The sequence below is a fragment of the Hibiscus syriacus genome, unplaced genomic scaffold (assembly GCF_006381635.1).
Source record: "Hibiscus syriacus cultivar Baekdansim isolate YM2019G1 unplaced genomic scaffold, ASM638163v2 tig00111239_pilon, whole genome shotgun sequence".
Lineage (NCBI taxonomy): Eukaryota > Viridiplantae > Streptophyta > Magnoliopsida > Malvales > Malvaceae > Hibiscus > Hibiscus syriacus.
In genome coordinates this window covers 145,263-164,611 of record NW_024063031.1, presented here as the reverse complement: position 1 = coordinate 164,611, position 19,349 = coordinate 145,263, and the positions used below count along the sequence as shown (strand labels likewise).

Below are 19,349 nucleotides of genomic sequence, written 5' to 3'. Positions count from 1 at the left end.
TATATGAATTGCAGAATGGATGTTCAACATGTTCATTCGCAGTCGTAACTTCCTCCTTATTATCATCAACAACATCTTCCTCGGCAGCGGCTGTTTCATCATCAAAATTCGGGTATTGACCAATATCAAAATCATTACACGCAGGGTCTGTTTCTTCTTCTTCTGAAACATCATCAAAATCCGAGTATTGACCAAGATCAAAGTCCGGGTATTAACCAAGATCAAATTTCGAATACTGACTAGTACTCACAATTTTTTCTGTTGGCTCATCATCGTCTAACTGGTCAATACGAAAACCAAAATTTGGTGCTAAAAGTTGATTGGGATTTGGATTAGGAAAAGGTTGTGGTTTTGAGATTGTGTTTGATATTGTGTTTGGTATTGGAAATGTGGTGAAACAAAATTTTCTTGGTGATTAAATTGTGGTGGAACCATTAAATTTTGAGGTTGATAATAACGTTGTACATTGTGAGCACCATAAACTGGGGTTGAAGAACTTAGTTGATTACTACCCGCTACCGACCCAACTTCACTGCTTCTAGGTTCAACAACATACAATGTAACATCATCTTCTTGCGAAACACTAATGTAAGCAATGAATCGTTCAAAATCTTCATTGTCGGTTAACAAATAAACTTTACCTTTTCTCTGATAAGATAACCTAAATCCACTTAGAGGCTCTAAATTCAATTTCTTTGCAACACGTAACATTAGAGTTTCATAAGTTAACTTTTTTAATGAGAATTTTAGTTGAAGATTCATGGGTAAAGGCATATATCGTAAAACACCATGAACATTCTCCCATGACCCTCCAAAACACAAATCTATCCAAATATGATCAACATTAGATGATTTCATTCTACAAATTGTAAATTAATTTACTAAACAAACGAGCTATAAACTACATATCATCACTAACTTAGAGAAGAACATACCTTTATTAAGTTGATAGTTGATAATTTGGGAGAGAAATAATTGAAAAATTATATAGAAATAAAATTATGTAAAAAAAAAATTAGAGATGGGGAAGGATGTCGTTGGATATATGAACGGATGTCGCTGGAGAGAGTGATAGATGGAGATGGAATGAGTTGCGATTTAGCGATTTAGGTTATGAGTTGCTACTGCTGCGTAGTTATATACCCAAAACATTTGTGTTGCGAAAATAAAACCTGTTGCGAAATTAAAATTCGTGTTGCGAATTCGAAAACCGAGTTGCAAATTCAGAAATCGAGTTGCGAATTTGAAATTCAGTTTTGCGAATTTGTAAATTGCAACGCGAATTTGTAAATCACGTTGCGCATTTGGAAATCGCTTTGCGAATTTGACTTCTTTGTTGCGATTTACAGATTCGCGTTGCGATTTACATATTCGCTTTGCGAATTTGAAAATCGCAACTCGAATTCGTAAAATCGCAATGCGATTTACATATTCATGTTGCGAATTTGGAACTGAGTTGCGAAATTGGAGTTCGCGTTGCGAATTCGAGATCGCGTTGCGAATTTGTTGGTCATTTTCGTAAATCCAAAAAAAGTTGGTTAAAATCGTATATTATAAGACATTTTCGGTCACTGAAGTTATTTTCTCTAAAAATAAATATACACTTATACTAGTATAAGTATATTTTTTATATTTAAAAGAAACAAAATAATATAGATAATAGGAGGAAAATATACATTAAATTATTTGTGTAAAAATTTATTACATGATCAACAAAAACGTATTTGGTTTAAATTGGGATTGAAATTAATCATATATATCGACAAATTAAAAAAGAAATATTATTAAAATAATCACATATTTAGTTTATACTATATCAACTATCAAGTCATGTCGAATTTTTTATTTTAAATTTAAATTTAACTTTTTCTTAAATTTTTTATCTAACTTTAATTAAACCCCAAATTTTAGAATAAAAAATCGACATGATCAAATTAAATTAAATCAAAATATATTAGATTAGGATAAAATAACCATCACTTTAGCAATTTTTTTGAAAAAAAATTTTGGTTGTAAGAATGATTGATGTTACTGAGTCAGTAGAATATGGTCTTAAACACGGCACTGATATTCACTATGATTCACATGACTGATCTCAATGAATTGGGAGTCGTTATTAGTTGGAAGATTAAAGCTAGTATTGCAAGAGTGTATTGTAAATGATTGCATTTATTCTGCTTTATGGTTTAGTTGATTTATTTCTATTTCGATATGTTACCACATAGTACTTTTCTTGGTTGATTGATTTGCCCATGCGCTTGTGCTCTACTCCATGATTTACAAGCTTAGATCTTTGTGCTCGAGCCCCAGTGGGCACAGCTAGGTATGTGGCTACAACTCTTCATTTGTTAAAGTACCCATATCCGACGTTCAAGTCTGACGCATGCGTAGGAGAATATGACCTATAGGGGTCCTCCAAAAGCAACTTGATCTTATCCGTCTAGGCAATACCCGTATGAGATTATCCAACACACACCTGAGTCTGAGTAAAACATAGCCAGCTAGCTTTGGTGCTTGACTGCCATCAGCATTCAATTTCGATTTTTTTTTCATTTTCTTCGAATGGTTATCTGACACTCCTTTGCATATTTGTTCTTATTTCTGAAAGGATCCTATTGGTGGTTATGGTGGGGGACCCGGACAGGCAAGTAATTTTTGGATATTATCATTTTTAAACTCTAACCTACCATCTTCCTGTATGTTAACAGTAATAAATGGTGGTGGCCTATGTTTGATTGATTATTATTTATATGAAACATTCTATTTTATTTTGTGTGGGTTTCCTCATACTGCCTTTGAATCTGTACCGATTATAATTGTATATGAGAAAACTGATCAATATTTTGATTTATTTTTCCAGATGCCTCATCTTGCAACAACATACGCATCAGTCAATTCACTTGTTACTTTGGGTGGTGACAAAGCATTGTCATCCATTAATAGGTTGTCTATTCAACAATTGAAATTGAAGTTTTTATTGAAAGTTATTTGACAGAAATTTGCAATTTCCTTCAGAGAAAACTATACTCTTTTATGCGGCAAATGAAAGATGCAAGTGGGGTATTCAGTTTGACACATTTCTACATCTTTTTTCAAGTTAGAAGCCACCTTCTAACAGATTTCTTGTAATTTACTTTTTTCTTTGAAGTTGCTTTGCTAAGAATGACTTTGTATTTGGAGATAAATGTTCTTTATAGTTGAATCTGCTTACATTTAAGTATATGACATCAAGTTCTAGCTATGAGGAAATATTCTTTTAAGCATTCTTGACCATTTCTTTTGTAGAATGCACGATGGTGGAGAAATTGATGTTTGGCCATGTTATACAGCCATCTCAGTAAGTGTGCAGTGATGCTGAAAAGTTAATATTATCACTGTTCTGTTTGGAAAAATCCACTATTTATCGTAGATCTCTTGTTTCCTTTGGGCATACATATTATCAGTTTCTTTCTGTTTATAAGTTATATGCCACTGTTTTCAAGGTTATTCTGTCTTTGAGATAAGCCAGCCATCTTTTCTTGACCAGGTTGCAAGTCTGCTGAATATTTTGGATGATGAACTTGTTCAAAATGTTGGAAATTACATCAGTATCTGGCTTTCACTTTGCTTTGAGGTAGTTATTTAAGGCACCTAATTTGCTTTAAGTTTAATTGTTATCCATGTCTGTTTTCTATGTTTTCTTGCGGCTAGAAAGAGCATTTATTGGGTGTGGCGTGCATAAAAAATTGTTAAACCCTCATCTTATGTAGAAATCAGAGTAATTCTCTGTATTTTCATATTATTTTCAATAGGACATATTACATATTTATATACAAATTATCTCTCTAAAATAGGAAACACTTGAGAAAGGAAAAATATTAATCCTAGGATGTGATCCCTTAAAATAAGGGATTGTATAAATATATGTACAAAATCTCTTAATTAAAGGAATGATATCAAATCATAACAAATCACATCTCTATAATTCCTACACTCCCCCTCAAGTTGGAGAATATGCATTGTATAATCCCAGCTTGAATATGAATTTATTGAAAACAGGCTTTGGCAAAGCCTTAGTAAGAATGTCTGCAACTTGTTCTTCTGAAGGAATGTATGAAAGTGTGACTGTCTTTTTGTTAACTTGATCAGCTATAAAATGCCTATCAATCTCAATATGCTTTGTCTGATTATGTTGAACTGGGTTCTTGGCAATTTGAATAGCAGATTGATTATCACACAAGACTTCAAAGTAATCCTCTTGATTAGTGCCCAGTTCTTTCAGTAGTTTAAGTAGCCAAATTCCTTCGCATATTCCCAATACTAGTGCTCTGAATTCAGCTTTAGCACTACTTCTTGAAACGACATATTGTTTCTTACTTCTCCAAGTTGTAAGGTTACCCCAAACAAATGTGCAGTAGCCACTAGTGGATCTCCTTTCAGTAAGGTCTCCGGCCCAACTAGAGTATGTAATTTTAACAGTTCTGTCTTGTGTCTTCTTAAACATTAAGCCGTGTCCTGGAGTTTTCTTCAAGTACTTGACAATTCTATTTGCTGCTGCCATATGCTCTTCAGTAGGATTAGTCATGTGTTGACTTATCACATTTATAGGAAAGACTATATCTGACCTTGTCAAGGATAAATAAATTAGTTTTCCAACTAATCTTTGAAATTTCTCTTTTTCTACTAAGGACTCATCTTCTTTGCTAAATTTCAAGCTTGCCTCCATTGGTGTATCAATCGGCTTACAACCAAGAAAACCAGTTTCTTTGATTAAATCAAGTACATATTTTTTTTTGGTTGATTACAAGTCCTTTTGACCTTGCCACCTCCATTCCTAGGAAATACCTTAGCTTTCCCAAGTCCTTGATTTCGAATTCCTCATTTAACAACTTCTTCAAATTGTAAATCTCTTTTTCATCATCTCTTGTAAGAATTATGTCGTCCACGTACACAATAAGGATAGTTTTCTTATTTGTAGAAGTTACCTTGATCAAAAGAGTATGATCGGCGAGGGACTGCTTGTAGCCATTTTTTATAATGACTTTAGTGAACCTCTCGAACCAAGCTCTAGGTGATTTTTTTAATCTGTATAGAGACTTGTTGAGCTTGCACACCTTGTTACTTTCTTCAACAGACTTTAAGACAGGTGGCAACTTCATATAGACTTTTTCTTCTAGCTTGTCATTAAGAAAAACGTTTTTTTTACATCAAGTTGGTGTAATTTTCAATCTTAATATACAACCAAACTTAGGAGTACTCAAACAATATTCAGCTTCGCCACAGGTGCAAAAGTTTAAGTGAAATCTATCCCATATGTTTGCGTAACGCCTCTGGCCACTAGTCTAGCTTTGTATCGTTGAATACTACCATTAGAGTTATACTTTACAACAAAGATCCATTTACAACCAACAACTTTTTTTCCTTGAGGAAGGTCCGTAACTGTCCAAGTAGCATTTTTCTCTAGTGCACAAATTTCCTCTTCAACAACCCTTCTCCATTTTGAATCCTTTAGAGCTTCAGCTATGCTTGTGGGAACCTGTTCTTTATCCAAGTTTGTTGTAAATGCTTGAAAAGACGACATCAATGAATTATAACCAACAAATTTTTGAATAGGATGCTTGGTGCACTGTCTAACCCCTTTTCTAATAGCAATAGGGAAGTCATCTAGAGTAGGGGAAGTGGACTTACTGATTTCTTCTTCTTTTTTGACAATTGAACCCAAATCCAATTCTAGGCAAGCATCATATTGCAAAACAACCTCAGGAATATGTTTGCTTTTCCTTATATAGACACGAAGTTGTTTGATTGGTGATGTTTGTGGAAGATTTTGAATGGGAGTAGGTGTGTTTTCAGGAAGGGTGTTTAAAGTAGGTGTGGGTGAAGTAGTGATAGGTACTACATATGAATCAATGGGAGTAGTTACAGGTGACAAATTTGTAGGTAAAGACAAAATCGGTGGCAATTCTGAAGGTTGAGAATGAAGAGTAGGAGGAGATACCTGATGTGGCTAAAAATCCTTCCATGTCTCCCCCTGAATTTCAGGCTGAGTGAAATAGGGATCCTGCTCATAAAATGTTATATCCATAGTGGTAAATTTTTTTTTTGAAGGAGGATGATAGCATTTATAACCCTTCTTAAGTGAAGAATACCCAACCAGTACACACTTTAGTGATTTAGAATCTAACTTGGACTTATTAGGAGAAATGTTTTGGATGAAATAGTACAACCAATATTTTAAGTGGAAGAATGGAGGAGATATGTTTAAAATGAGGAAAAATTGCAAAAATATAGATTGAGGTGTTTGAAATTGTAAAACCTTACTAGGCATTCGATTGATTAAATATGTGGCAGTTAATAAGGTTTTCCCCCATAAATATTTTGGAACATTAGTGGTAAATAGAAGAGAACGGGTAACTTCAAGGAGGTGTCTAGTTTTTCTTTCGGCAATGCCGTTTTGTTGTGGGGTGTCAACACAAGAACTAATCTGAACTATGCCTTTTTCCCTGAAAAACGCACCCAAAGACTTAGCAAAAAATTCACTGCCATTATTAGATTTAAAGAGCTGAATTTTAGACCCAAATTGAGTGAGAACCATGTTATAAAATTGGGTAAAAACACCAACAATTTCAGATTTATCTTTTAGCAAATAAGTCCAAGTTATCCTACTGTGATCATCAATGAAAGTGATAAACCACTTATAATTATCAGCATTCTTCACCCGAGAAGGGCCCTAAATATCACTGTGGATCAAAGCAAAATGGTGAGAAGGCTTATATGTAGAAGGAGAATAAGTTGATTTAGTATGTTTGGCAAGAGAGCAAACTTTGCAAGAAAAAGAATTTGTCCTTTTATGAATGAATAGAGCAGGAAAAACTTTTGCAAGATAGTGGAAACTAGGATGACCTAAACGATAATGCCATAACATAACATTATCAACTTTTTCTAAAGTGGTGAAAGATTTCGAGATTTCGGTTTTAGTAGAGGCATGAAGAATATATAGACCATTCTGCAAGCTAGCCTTACCAATCATCTTCTTCGAGTTTAGTGCCTGCAAAGTACAATCAATATCATTAAAAAATTGCAGAGCAGTGCAAGTCAGTGGAAAGTTTACTAACGGAAACGAGATTGCAAACCAGATTTGGTACGAAGAGGACATTTTTAAGTACAATCTGGTCATTGAGAATAACAGTGCCATGTCCTTCTATTTTGCACAAGGAACCATCAACCGTTTTGACAGCTTTACCAAAATTTGGAAAAAAATTGCAAAACAAATTCTTATTACCAATCATATGATCCGTAGCACCAGAATCGAGGATCCAATTAGGGGTCGACTGGGAGGAGAAAAAAACTATAGCATGATGTTTACCTTCTGGTTCTTTCATGACCATATTACCTTCTGATTGAGCAGCAGAACCAGAAAAATTTTCTGGATTCGAAGTGATCTCCGGAGTAGGAGAAGAAGTTGTGGACATCGTCTAGGTTGGAAAGAAACCGTAACCTAATCTGATACCATGTATAAATCAGAGTAATTCTCTGTATTTCCATATTATTTTCAATATGACAGATTACATATTTATATACAAATTATCTCTCTAAAGTAGGAAACACTTAAGAAAGAAAAAAATACTAATCCTAGGATGTAATCCCTTAAAATAAGGGATTGTATAAATATATGTACAAAATCCCTTAATTAAAGGAATGATATTAAATCATAACAAATCATATCTCTATAATTCCTACATCTTCGGTGAGGAAATAATCACTGAGTTGTGGTCTTAAAATCTTTAAGAATGCAAAGAGAGACCAGAGCCTTGATGCGTTTTTATTATGTTTGTAGAGTGTTGGGCACTTTGTTTAAGTGACCAGGGTCCATCCCTCACAACCTCAATTACCAAAAAGAAAACGAAACCCTTAGTGTCCCTATTAGTACACTGTTATCACTCTGCTTCAATGGTGTCGCTGGACTTGATCTTCAGCATATATATTAAATAATATCATACAATGCATTGGCCTTTGTTTGAATGCATATTCTTAATATTTACGTGAGCTGTGTGTCTCGATTCTTATTGTCTCATCCATTTGACTGAAATGGTTTTTTTTTCTCATCCTTTTGAAGTTGCCAGACTTATGAAGTTGGCATTTCTGGGGAACCTGGTTCTGAAGCTCATGGGGGTTATGTTATGCTCTCTTCTCACCTGTTCTCTTAAATTATAAATTTCATGCCTTTCCTTGAAATTGGATTCTTTGTTTTCTTCTTCATGGATACCATATTAGTTTGTAATTGCCGGGCTCCAGTATGAGAAAGCCTCCTAAAGTTCTGTTAATTTGTTTGTGATGTACACCTTTTGTGGGTTGGCTACAATGATTCTAATCAACGAGGTCGATCGTCTGGATTTGTCTAGCTTAATTGTAAGACCATGTCACTGCATTTCCTTAAGTTTATTATCTTTCTTCAAACAAACTATGATAGCATTTTCTTGTGTAGGATTGGGTGGTTTTCCAACAAGGAGTAGAGGGTGGATTTCAGGGCAGAACTAAAAAACTGGTTGATGGTTGCTACTCCTCCTGGCAGGTGACATTCTATTTTTATTAGATCTCATTCGGGTTTCGAACGAGTTGAAATAAATATAACCGAGGGAATTGACCAGGGAGGAATATTTACATTAATAAAAAGATTAAATTCTACTAAAGGAGAAAGATCAATACCATTGGGAGATGGAGAAGATAGTGATCCAGAAAGCCCGCAAACTACAGCATCATCAGATGCTACAGAAGAAGGTTTGAACAAGGATTTATATCAAGATGACTGTCATTCCGAGAAAGGAGGAGTGCTTCTCTTTTTCTTGAATTCCTTGTAATTCATGAGATCTGCATTTTAATATAGGTTTTTTAATAATTTATATTTGGCAGATCAACATGACACTTCGTCCCGAGATAATGCGGACGATATCGGTCATAATTCTAGCAAAGGGCATGCAAAAGTGGATCCTCTTTTTAACAGCTTGGCCTTGCAGCAATACATTCTTTTATGCTCACAGGTTTGATGTTTAAACATAATTGATTCAATTAAGGTTTCTAAGTGGTGGTCAAAATATGTCATTACTTGTATTTTGGAAAACTTTGAGATTTTGTCTCTGTACTTAGAAAGGTAAAATTTAAATCCGCTTATTTTTCTTTATTTAAAAATTCTAGTCCAATCGTTGGCATCCTTAGTATTTTTGTCAAAATTTTGTTTGTGTTATGATATTTGAAGACACCTAATTTCGTCCGTTTCAATTAATATTATTATGTTATATGATATTACAAATTATATTATATAATTATATATATTTCCATTTATTTGGTTTTTACATATTCAGGCCCAAACAACGTTTTACAAACCCAGTCATAGCCCAACATTGGACCCGTTACACGCAGGCAACCCAGGACCCGCTGGAGCGAACCGAAGATGCAATCCGAACCAGACACGAGCTGTAACCCGAATCGGCCCTGAAGGTTAAGGTTTCCAAAACCCTAGCAAGTCAGTCTCCTCAGCGCCACATACTCGTTCCAACCACATCCCCCCTCATCCGAAGACTCCTCGCCACAACAACAACCCACGACCGTGATTCTCGACACAACAAACGTGGTTTTTGGAACCGTCAAACCAACAATAAACAATAATAAAAAAGTTCAGTCGGAGTCAAATTCTCTAAAAATAGGACTCTTTTGGACTATAAATAAAGCATGCAAACTCGAAAATACAAAAAAGATATGACGGGGAAATCATACGAAAATAGAGAGATTCGGATGAGTGAAAAATCATTAGAAAAAAAGGGAGTTTCGAAAAGAAAAAAATAAAAAAAAAGATTTGAAATAAAACAAAGGAAAATAAATAGGAGAGAAGGGAGAGACAAATCGCTTTATACCATAGTCGGAGGAACGTTGAGAAGCCGAAGAGTTACCGGTCTCTGAATCGTCGAAAGGTAATGCGCTAGATCTACGAATCTAGGGTGATTTTTAGGTGAAACTAAGTTGAGTTTCGGGTTGGGGAAGGTGAGAAGAAGCTTTGGGGGGTTTGGTTTTACTCCGGCTGCCGTGCGTCGTCGCGGTGCCATGGCTGACGCTGACAGCGCCTATCGATTCCTTCCCTGATGAGGGAATGTTGAGAGAGTTTTCAAGTCTTTCTCTCTCCCCTTCCTATTGCTCAAATGAAAAAATGAGAGATTTAATTGGAAAAACCAGGTTTTTGGACTTAAATACCCTGTGCAATACAACGTCGTTCTGAGAGGGACCTTCTGCATATTTTTAGCGCATGGGTTAATTACATTTTTGATCCCTCATACTTTGTAATTTAAATGTAAAGCTATTTAATGAATTTTATTTTCTCTTATTTCGAGCACTTACGTTTCATTAATTTTATTTTAGTCCTGTTCATGCATATTTTGTTATTATTATTAATATTTGACTTTAGTTTCAATGTTTGTAATTTTTTTCTTTTAGCCATTATTTCAGTTGTTTATTTATTTGCTTTAATGTTTGAATTTGGTTATGAAATTTGTAAGTGTTTCATTTTAGTCACCATTTCGTATTTGATTTAAATAATGTGTGGTCCTGTATGTTCTACTTTTATTTTATTTTAGTCCTTATTTTTTTAATTTATGGGTTATTTTCATTTATTGTCCCTGTATTATTTAATATTTGATATTTGGGTTTTGGTTTGTTTAGAATCTCTATCCTGGTCCTTTAAGTTTCTATAATTAACTGTTTTGGGACTTTAAGTTTTTTATTTTTGTATTTTAATCCTTAAACCTTTTGTTTTATTTATTTATTATATATATATATATATGTATATATATGTATATATATTTAATTTTAATATTTTTCCTTATTTCTTTTAATATTGTTATATATATATATATAGTTTATATTTTGCACTCTCTTTATTGTTTTTTGAAACTGAACATTTTTCTTCATTTTCATTTTTTTCTTTTAACATTTTTTTGTTATTTTCTCAATATATTTATTTTTTCCCATCTCTTCGATTTATTTAATATTTATTTTCAATTCTAACCTTTTTTTTGACCGTTTAGGGGTAATTTCAATCGATCAAAGGTAATCAATTCGAGTTGAATTTTTTAATTTTAATTTTTGCAAATTAAGGCATCCGACAAATTAATTGATATCGAAAGGGCAGTGCAAGGGTGCTAATCCTTCCTTGACTGTAACCAACTCCCGAACCCGACACATTTCTGGTAAAACGCAGATAAGGTAAGATAGTGTCCGATCTACCTAAATATTTTTTAAAACGATTAGTGGCAACTCTAACCCATTATTTCAAGTTGAAGCCCAATTCCGGGCCCAACCGAAAGACGGTTGCGACAGCTTGGCGACTCTGCTGGGGACAGGTAAGTGAGTCAGGCCATAATTAATTTTTGGTTGTCTTTTAAGCGAAAATAACAAATTTAAGTTTTAATTTATTTATTCGATTCTAATTATTTATCTTTGATTATCTTTCAAATAAATAGTTGTACTGAGTTTTTTTCCAATGATTTTAGATCTTTATGTTTTCCATCTAAGGCTCTATACCCGAGCTCTGAACCCTTTTAAGTGGGGGCGAAAGTGACACCTTCGTGAGAATTTGTTCTTCGTATAGGCCTAGCAAGTAACCTTCGAGATTCATATACCTTATGTATTCGTGGGAATTTATTAACCGTGCGAGCATAAGGGAATGTATCCTCTCGAGTTTAACTTAATCCACATAAGCTTGTAATGGGTTTAGGACTAAGGGTCTGGCAAGCCCAAGGGTCACCAACAAGGAGAACTCGGGTACCCTTTTTAAAACCTAAACCAGGAGACTACAGGGAATTAGAGCCTACCCCAAAACCTCACTTCAAACCCTAGGCTATTTTAAGATTATTTCTTGCTTCATTTTATGTTCAAAGCATGTGAACTAGGAATCTATGCGGTCAGGACTTGTTCAAAATCAACTTACGGGATATGGATCATGTCTGGGTAGGAATAATAAGGATGTGGAGTAGATATCAGGTGGGGTAGGACTTTTATTTTCATTATTATCCTTACCTCACTAACTCTTTTCATTTTTGTTCTCTTTCATTTTCATCATTTAAAAGAGGTGTTGATCCACTAAAACGTGTTCGTACAACACCTAAATAATTTGCATTAATGGACAAAGGAGTTGTAATACAAGAGGTGAAAAACGCAGAGGTCCGGCTATGGTCAGAAAAGACACAGAAAGAAAAGGAGGACAATTTGCATGGTGCCCATAATCAAGCACATCTTTTCAAAAACGGGTTGGCAAAGGTTGCAGGGGCAAGAGGAGAAAAAGGTCACTGACATAGAGAGTCCCTTCAAAGACAACAAGAACAAGATGACAAAGCGATAGCTAAAACTGGAGGCCATTGTTGAGGAATTTAAGAAACAAGAAGATAAACTTCGGATAGTTCCTGTCGATAGAGAGCTCCAATGGTGTTTCGGTTAGGGAACAAACTCAGCAGAGAGTAAAAGACGAAGATGCAGTCATTCAAGAGTTTTTGGAGAAAATAGCTCGTCACTTGCATAGTTTAGGCAGAGAAGCCAGAGCAGTTGGGCAGGGTATTCAACCGGTGACAGAAGAAGGCAAAAGATGAGTCAGTCTGTCAGAAGCTATTCAGGGTCTAGAAGACTTAGTGGTTTTTTGTCTCTTACGAAATAATACTTTTTCCCCAATAAAGATTATTTGTAATAATATACTCGTTTTTGGATCAATGCCTCGAACATTTCATGCATCATGTATTCTTGCATATTGATCACTTGTAAATGTATATGCTAAGGCAAGATATTCTGTGCAAGTATACACAATCGAGTCAAGTAATATAGGGTAAGTGAGTTATCATCTCCTCAGGGATTGGTTGAAATTTTTTTAAGCTTTACCACAACCAGAACTAGTTTTCACAAACTAATTCCTACTATATTGCCAAACTAGAGAGCTATTACTAATAAAACAAGAAAATGATATAACATATTATTTCAGAAAAGTTTTGTCGAGACAAATAAATTCGTAAACTATCGAAATAAAATAAAACAAAGACAAACGTTGGTTCAAATATAATTCAATCAACCTCGCATATTCAGACCTACCACTGAGCACTTGTATTAATCTTTTGTGTTGTCAAACAATTATTCGAAGTCCAGAATAGATTATTATGACATGCTTAAGCTGCCTGACAAGATTACTAAGTATTCTTAGACAGTTGCTATGGAAATACTACTCAGCGTTAACTACAACCCTTGGTTTGTCAGACTGTTGTTGTAGCACTACCTCTCAACGTAAACTATAGCCATTGTCTATCCTACTTAAGTGTCAATCCATTTTAGTCGATTGAAACCAGCTCCTTATCTCTAAGGTAGACAAGTTAGAATATCACCATCTCGGATCCATTCCATTATTCACGTAGATCTATCTTAATTCTCTCAAATCTAAGGATCACTATCTAGACAAAAGACAATCTCTCGACGCTCTTACATTGCCAAGACATGTTTTACCAAGACCCTAGACAATCTCTCGATGCTCTTACAGTGTCAAAGTAAAATATTCACACAATGAACAAAACAGTCATGAGAAAAATCGTAATTCATCATTCATAAAGAAGAAAATAATTGTCTAGGAAAAACAAAGATTAACACCAAGTAAGACAGTCATGTTGCTATAAAAAATTCATCCAAGTATCATCATTTAATACAACCCCTATTACGTAAAGAAATTAAGAACAAAGGAAGAACACGACTCCCAAAAACCGGGGGCTCTGTCGTAACAATTTTGATCAGCACTGCGCCTGCCATGGTGATCAGCCTCTCTCGAGACCTGATCACCGCTCTGCTACAGTCTGGCTATGGAGGACATCAAGAAAGGTCGGTTGGTAAACGATGGGGAAGCAATACAGTTGCTCGCTCACACTTTCAGTAAAGCTCTCTAACTTCCTTACCTCCTCTTTGACGACTACGGTTGGATATTTATAGAAGGGAATCTCTTAGGGTTTCGCATGAGTGGAGATTTCTTAAATAACCGTTATTATTTTGTCCAGACTAAAAAGGAAAGGCGGCTGGCAGCTGTTAGAATTTTGAGGGCTTGCTTGCACATGAAGGAAGTCATCCAACTGGCTTGTGACATAGGCAATTTCGTCATATCCTCTTTAGACTTTCCAGATAAACCTTGCCTTGGCGAGATAAGTTTGCTCCTCACGTTCTTTAACTTCTCTATTCCATTGGCCCCTTACAAATTACGCTGTCGCGACTGAAATGTTCTTCCTCTGTAAATTTCCTGCACATACACAATCCACACAACCCTTTCTCCTTAGCAGCATCAGTTAAACCAAATAAATCTTGCCGAAGCAAACCTTATCCACCACAAGCAATTATAACCTAAATGCAACTAAATGTAACTAAAATACTGTGCATATTTTGTTTAGATGAGCAATAACTTAAGTGAAAATACTAGAAATTGAGTATTTTTACGGAGTTATTTTTCGCGTGTTGTGAGTACTATAAATTATACACAAATAATGTGCAAGTATACACAATCACTCAAGTAATATAATGATGAGTGAGTATCGTCTCCACAGGGGATTGGGTGAAATTACAAAAGTCTAACCAAAGCAATGCACTATTCTATCTAAGTATAGTTAGTCTTGATATATACAAATGTCACAGCAATGTAAATGTGTATGCTGGTGGATATGGAGTCATTTTCTGATGGTGTAGCAAATGGAAATGCAATGGCAATGATGGATGTTTAATGTTGAGTATGGTGAAATGTTAAGGCAATGAAAAATGGTAAAAACAGTAAATAAAAAGCCAATGGAATGAGTGGTAGGGATTGATCTAAGGATGCTAAACTTATTTCTCAAGTATATTTAAGCTACCTGGTCTTTACATACTCGACAGAGCTTTCCTAAAGTGTTCAAAAAAACCTAACAGAATAGTATGCCAAGGCATCTGCTCTTACTCAACGATGTTGGCCAGCCTACCCTATTGATAAAGACACCTTTTTTAGTCGTTGAAATCCTATCCTAGTCTCTTCCGAGATCTAAGGGATTAAGTTATAATATTCCTAGGTCGGTTCAAAGTCCCTTGAAAATACTATAACTCATTACTTATGAGGATCTTATCTTGCGTTTCTTCCGAATACTTACAACTGTTTTTAGTCTAGGATTCTTCCGAATACCTAACCTTCATCTAAGAAATGGACATTTCCATGCCTCTTACAAGCCTATATGGTGAAACATTCATAAGCAAAGCAAATAAAGAACCAAAATAAACTTAAATACACCATTAAAAATAAAGTTCAAACAACCATTAAATCAACCACCACCAAATAAGTTAGTTCATGGTGGGGTTCAAAATATCCAAACACAAAGTCATGAAAATATTTGTTCCAACAACCCACAAATAAATATAAAATAACATCAAAAAGGGAAGTTGAGAAGAAGCCTTCGATGCGCCACCGGAGGTCTCCTCTCAGTCACCGTGAACCACCTAGCTCGCTAGCTCCTTTCGGCGCCTAGCTTGCCACTCCTTGGAGCTTTATCAATGGAGTAATATCCCAAGGAAGAAGAACGAAAAAAGAAAATAAAAATCTGATTTTTGCTACAGTATGCGTGTGCGTCAATCCTCTCTTCCTCTCTCCCATGAGGTGTCATATATAATAAAAAAAATATCTAGGGGTAATGATGATATTGTTGGGTGCAAAATACCCCTCATACCCCTAGAATCACATGTTGAGCGTGAATCTTATCCTCCAAGTGGCAGTGGTCCTCTGGCGGCTCTGAAAGGCGGTTATAGCAGTCCTTTACGTGCAGAGACAGCTGTCTAGTGCCAGCTGTCTTTGTGCAGAAATATCTTTTTTGTCTTTTTCTGTGCCAGAAATGCCGAGGCATTTTATTCTGCTTTAGCAACGTATGATGCCGCGTCTTTGCTTCCCAAAGAATCCTTTTTCTTTCTATTCCCTGCACACCACAAACAAACTGCACCTTTCCCTCAAGCAGCACCATTAAGAAATAAAATAACACTACCACCACAAATGCAACTATATGCAACTACATAATCCTAAAATGCCTAAAATGAGATTTTAAACAAACAATAACTTAAGTGAAAAAGGCTTTAAAAGTAGCCTTTTTAGGAAGTTATCACACCCCCAAACTTAAGCTGTTGCTTGTCCTCAAGCAATGGATAACAGTTACATAAGTAAAATATCATGGCAATGTTCGACTGTAAGATAGTAGGATAAAATTGAATTTCAACCCTCAGAAAAAAAATAGGCTTCAACATGCTAGACTTATCAAGAATTCAAGTACTTTTCCCTAGGTCAAGATCCTTTGTGGTAGTGTGTGTGCGTGATTGTATCCAATCTATACTTAGCAAACTTAGACAATTTCTAATCTAGTCCTCTAGTTTTTGCCAAGGCATTTACTTATTCATTAAGCACATTTTTACTCTCTTTTTTTTAATTACTTGTTGTTATGAAGGGAGTCAGCTCATCACACCTACTCTCCCACACTCTAGATGAAATGGAGCATACCTTCCACCCCCGAGCTAGTTAAGTAGAGTCATCCCGTGACTACTTCCATTCACTCATATGCACAAGGCTGCCATTTATTAAAGAAAGTTCCAGGCAATGCCACGGAAAAGAGGAGTGTCCCTCTACAGCTATGCCTAAGCATTTATTCATAGTTTCATTTCCAAGGGAGTTGTTTTTGATTTTTTCTTTTAAGCACAAAACTATATTTCAATGCCAAAACTAACTAGAGTTCTTTCATAAAATTTTTTCTAAATTTTCTAAGTATAAAAAGCATACAAATCGTGTAACATTTTCACAAAGCATCAAGCCCTAGAGTGAGTTCTATCATTCTCAATAGTCATTTACATTCAGAATCTAGCCTAACAAAAATCATCATCATCGGGTATCCTAAAAACATTCTATCTAACTATCATACCATTTACTGATGCCATGGAATAATACTACGTTAATGCTATCATGCATATGACCTACCAAAAACAATACCTCCCCCAAACTTAAGGGAAGCATTGTCCTCAATGCTTATACTAAACTAAATATAAACTAAATGCCATGCAATGAAATGGAACTAAATTATAATGAATGCAAAGGAGGTACCTCAATGTTTGTGTGGTGGTGGTGCCTTGGAGGTGCTAGCAGCTCCTTGCTTGGTGCGCTTGCATATTGGTGCTGGGCTGGACTCGGAAGAAGTGGAGTAATGACGCGCAATGCGTCCAGCCGTGGTCTTGGTACGTCAACCACTACGTGGTGCAGGAGAAGGATTGGGTGCTGGGACAGGGCTGGGTGTTTCTTCGACAGGGACAGTGGGCAGATATTCAGGAGTTTCAGAACGGTGCGGAGCAGGAATCAGATCATCAGCGGGAGGATCGACTGCATCTTGTTCGGGCTCTGGAGATGCCTCGGCATTAAATGCCGACATAATTTCGTCTAGGAAGCTAGGGAAATTCCGTTGACCGTAGTGAATAATTTCTTGAAACATTGATTCGACCAAAGCATCTCTATACTTCACGTATCCAAAGAAGTTACGGATATCACCGTGTAAAGCATGCAGGTGTGTCTGAGTCTGCATCACAACTTCCTCGAGAGCAATTAGCCTTGCCTCGTCATTTGATTGTGTAGTACCTGCAGATTTCTCATGAGCAGATTCTTTAGATTTAGGATTTTCAAGTCCTAATAGCAGTGGGAGTCTGGCTCTAGTAATGCCCGATAATCCAGGTAAAATTTCATAAAAAACATTTTCCTCAACCTTTTTCTTACGACATAAGGCAGTAATTAAGTTAGGAAATACTAAAGCACTTGCCTTTTTACTTAAGCAGTCACGAACTTGCTGAACAATAATACGCCCAACATCAATAGGACGGGACACCATTATCGAATGTAAAAGCAGTAAGCGTGAAAATGATACCGTAGTGTTATGGGAAGTGGGCATGAGTTTATGCTTAAGGAAGTGATTCCATAACTTGGCGCGTGGCTGAAGACATTCTCGGTTGACCTAGTATCGACTCGTTTGACGCCCATTCCACTCAGTGTTTTTGAAACAAAGGTCCTCCAAGACCCCATCGTATATGGTTCTATCAGCCTCCTCTTCGAACGTGGCATGCCCGTCTACTACATCCTGTAAATGAAAATACCGGTTAATCGCATTGGGTGTAAAACAGATCTGCTTACCTCGGACGAAGATAGAGTGTTGTTTGGGCTTAGAAATATTCTCGTAGAACTCCTTAACCACCGAGGCATTTACCGAACCAAGATGACATGCAAATTTCTTCCACTTGAGCGGTGTCACGATGTCCATAACATCGGGTCCAAAACCACCATCGGTTTCCTCGATAAAAATAAATCCTAACTCAAAAAAGAGTTTTCGGTTCTTGAAGTTTTGGAATCGAGCCCTGGCCTCGTCATCTTCAAACTGTTGCCAAGCAATAGTATCGGTTGGAGTCGGTCTTGAACGCACCATTTTCGTGTGTGTATGAAGCAAGAAAAATGATAAAGGAAGAAACTTTTGAAAGCTTTAAAAACTTGGATGTATTTTGGCTATGGAGAGAATAAGGGAAGAAGATGAGTAAAAGAAAGAGAAAAAATAAAAGTTAAAATGAAAGAGAAAAATTAATAAAGAAAGAGAAAAGAAAAAGTTAAAAAATTAAGAGGGAAAAGGTGTGATAGGACAGTTAAGAGAGTATTGAGTGGGTGGAGGGGGTTATGCGTGTATGGGGAAGGAAAAAAAAACAGCCAAAAAGGTAATGATGGTGATAGGACAAGTCTGTGGAAAGAGAAAAAGAAATGTCAGAAATTAAATTAAATAAAAAGAAACAAATCAAAAGAATATCTCTCCAATTAATGCATTGTCCTTTCCTCCCTTTGGTAATCGCTCCTTGCACGGTTTGCAGCACTGTGGTCCCTACAAATCATATAAAAAATTAATTACAAAATGAAATAAAAATAAAAATAAAGTAAAACTTAAATTTTAAATTTTTATTTATGCACAGACACAAATTCAATGCCGTGGCATCGAATTTTGGTTCTCCTCTAGGCACGCTTCAGTATCGTGCAAACGTAACACGTCCTTGTTGTATGGTTGTGGAACTCCATTGTAGGCTTTCAGACGCTGTCCATTGACCTTAAAGATCGTCCCATTCTCTATTCTCTTGATGTCAACAGCTCTATGGGGATAGACATAATGCACCTCAAATGGTCCTGACCATCGAGATTTGAGTTTCCCAGGAAAGAGTTTGAGTATGGAGTTGTAAAGCAAGACTTGTTGCCCCTCATGAAAATGACGTTGCATCAGTTTTTGGTCATGCCACTTCTTGGTTTTCTT

General features: G+C 35.8%; 1 pseudogene; it reads left to right on the top strand.

The window, feature by feature from the left end:
- Window positions 1–19,349, top strand: part of LOC120157298 — a 77,384-nt pseudogene that overhangs the window by 18,490 nt on the left and 39,545 nt on the right.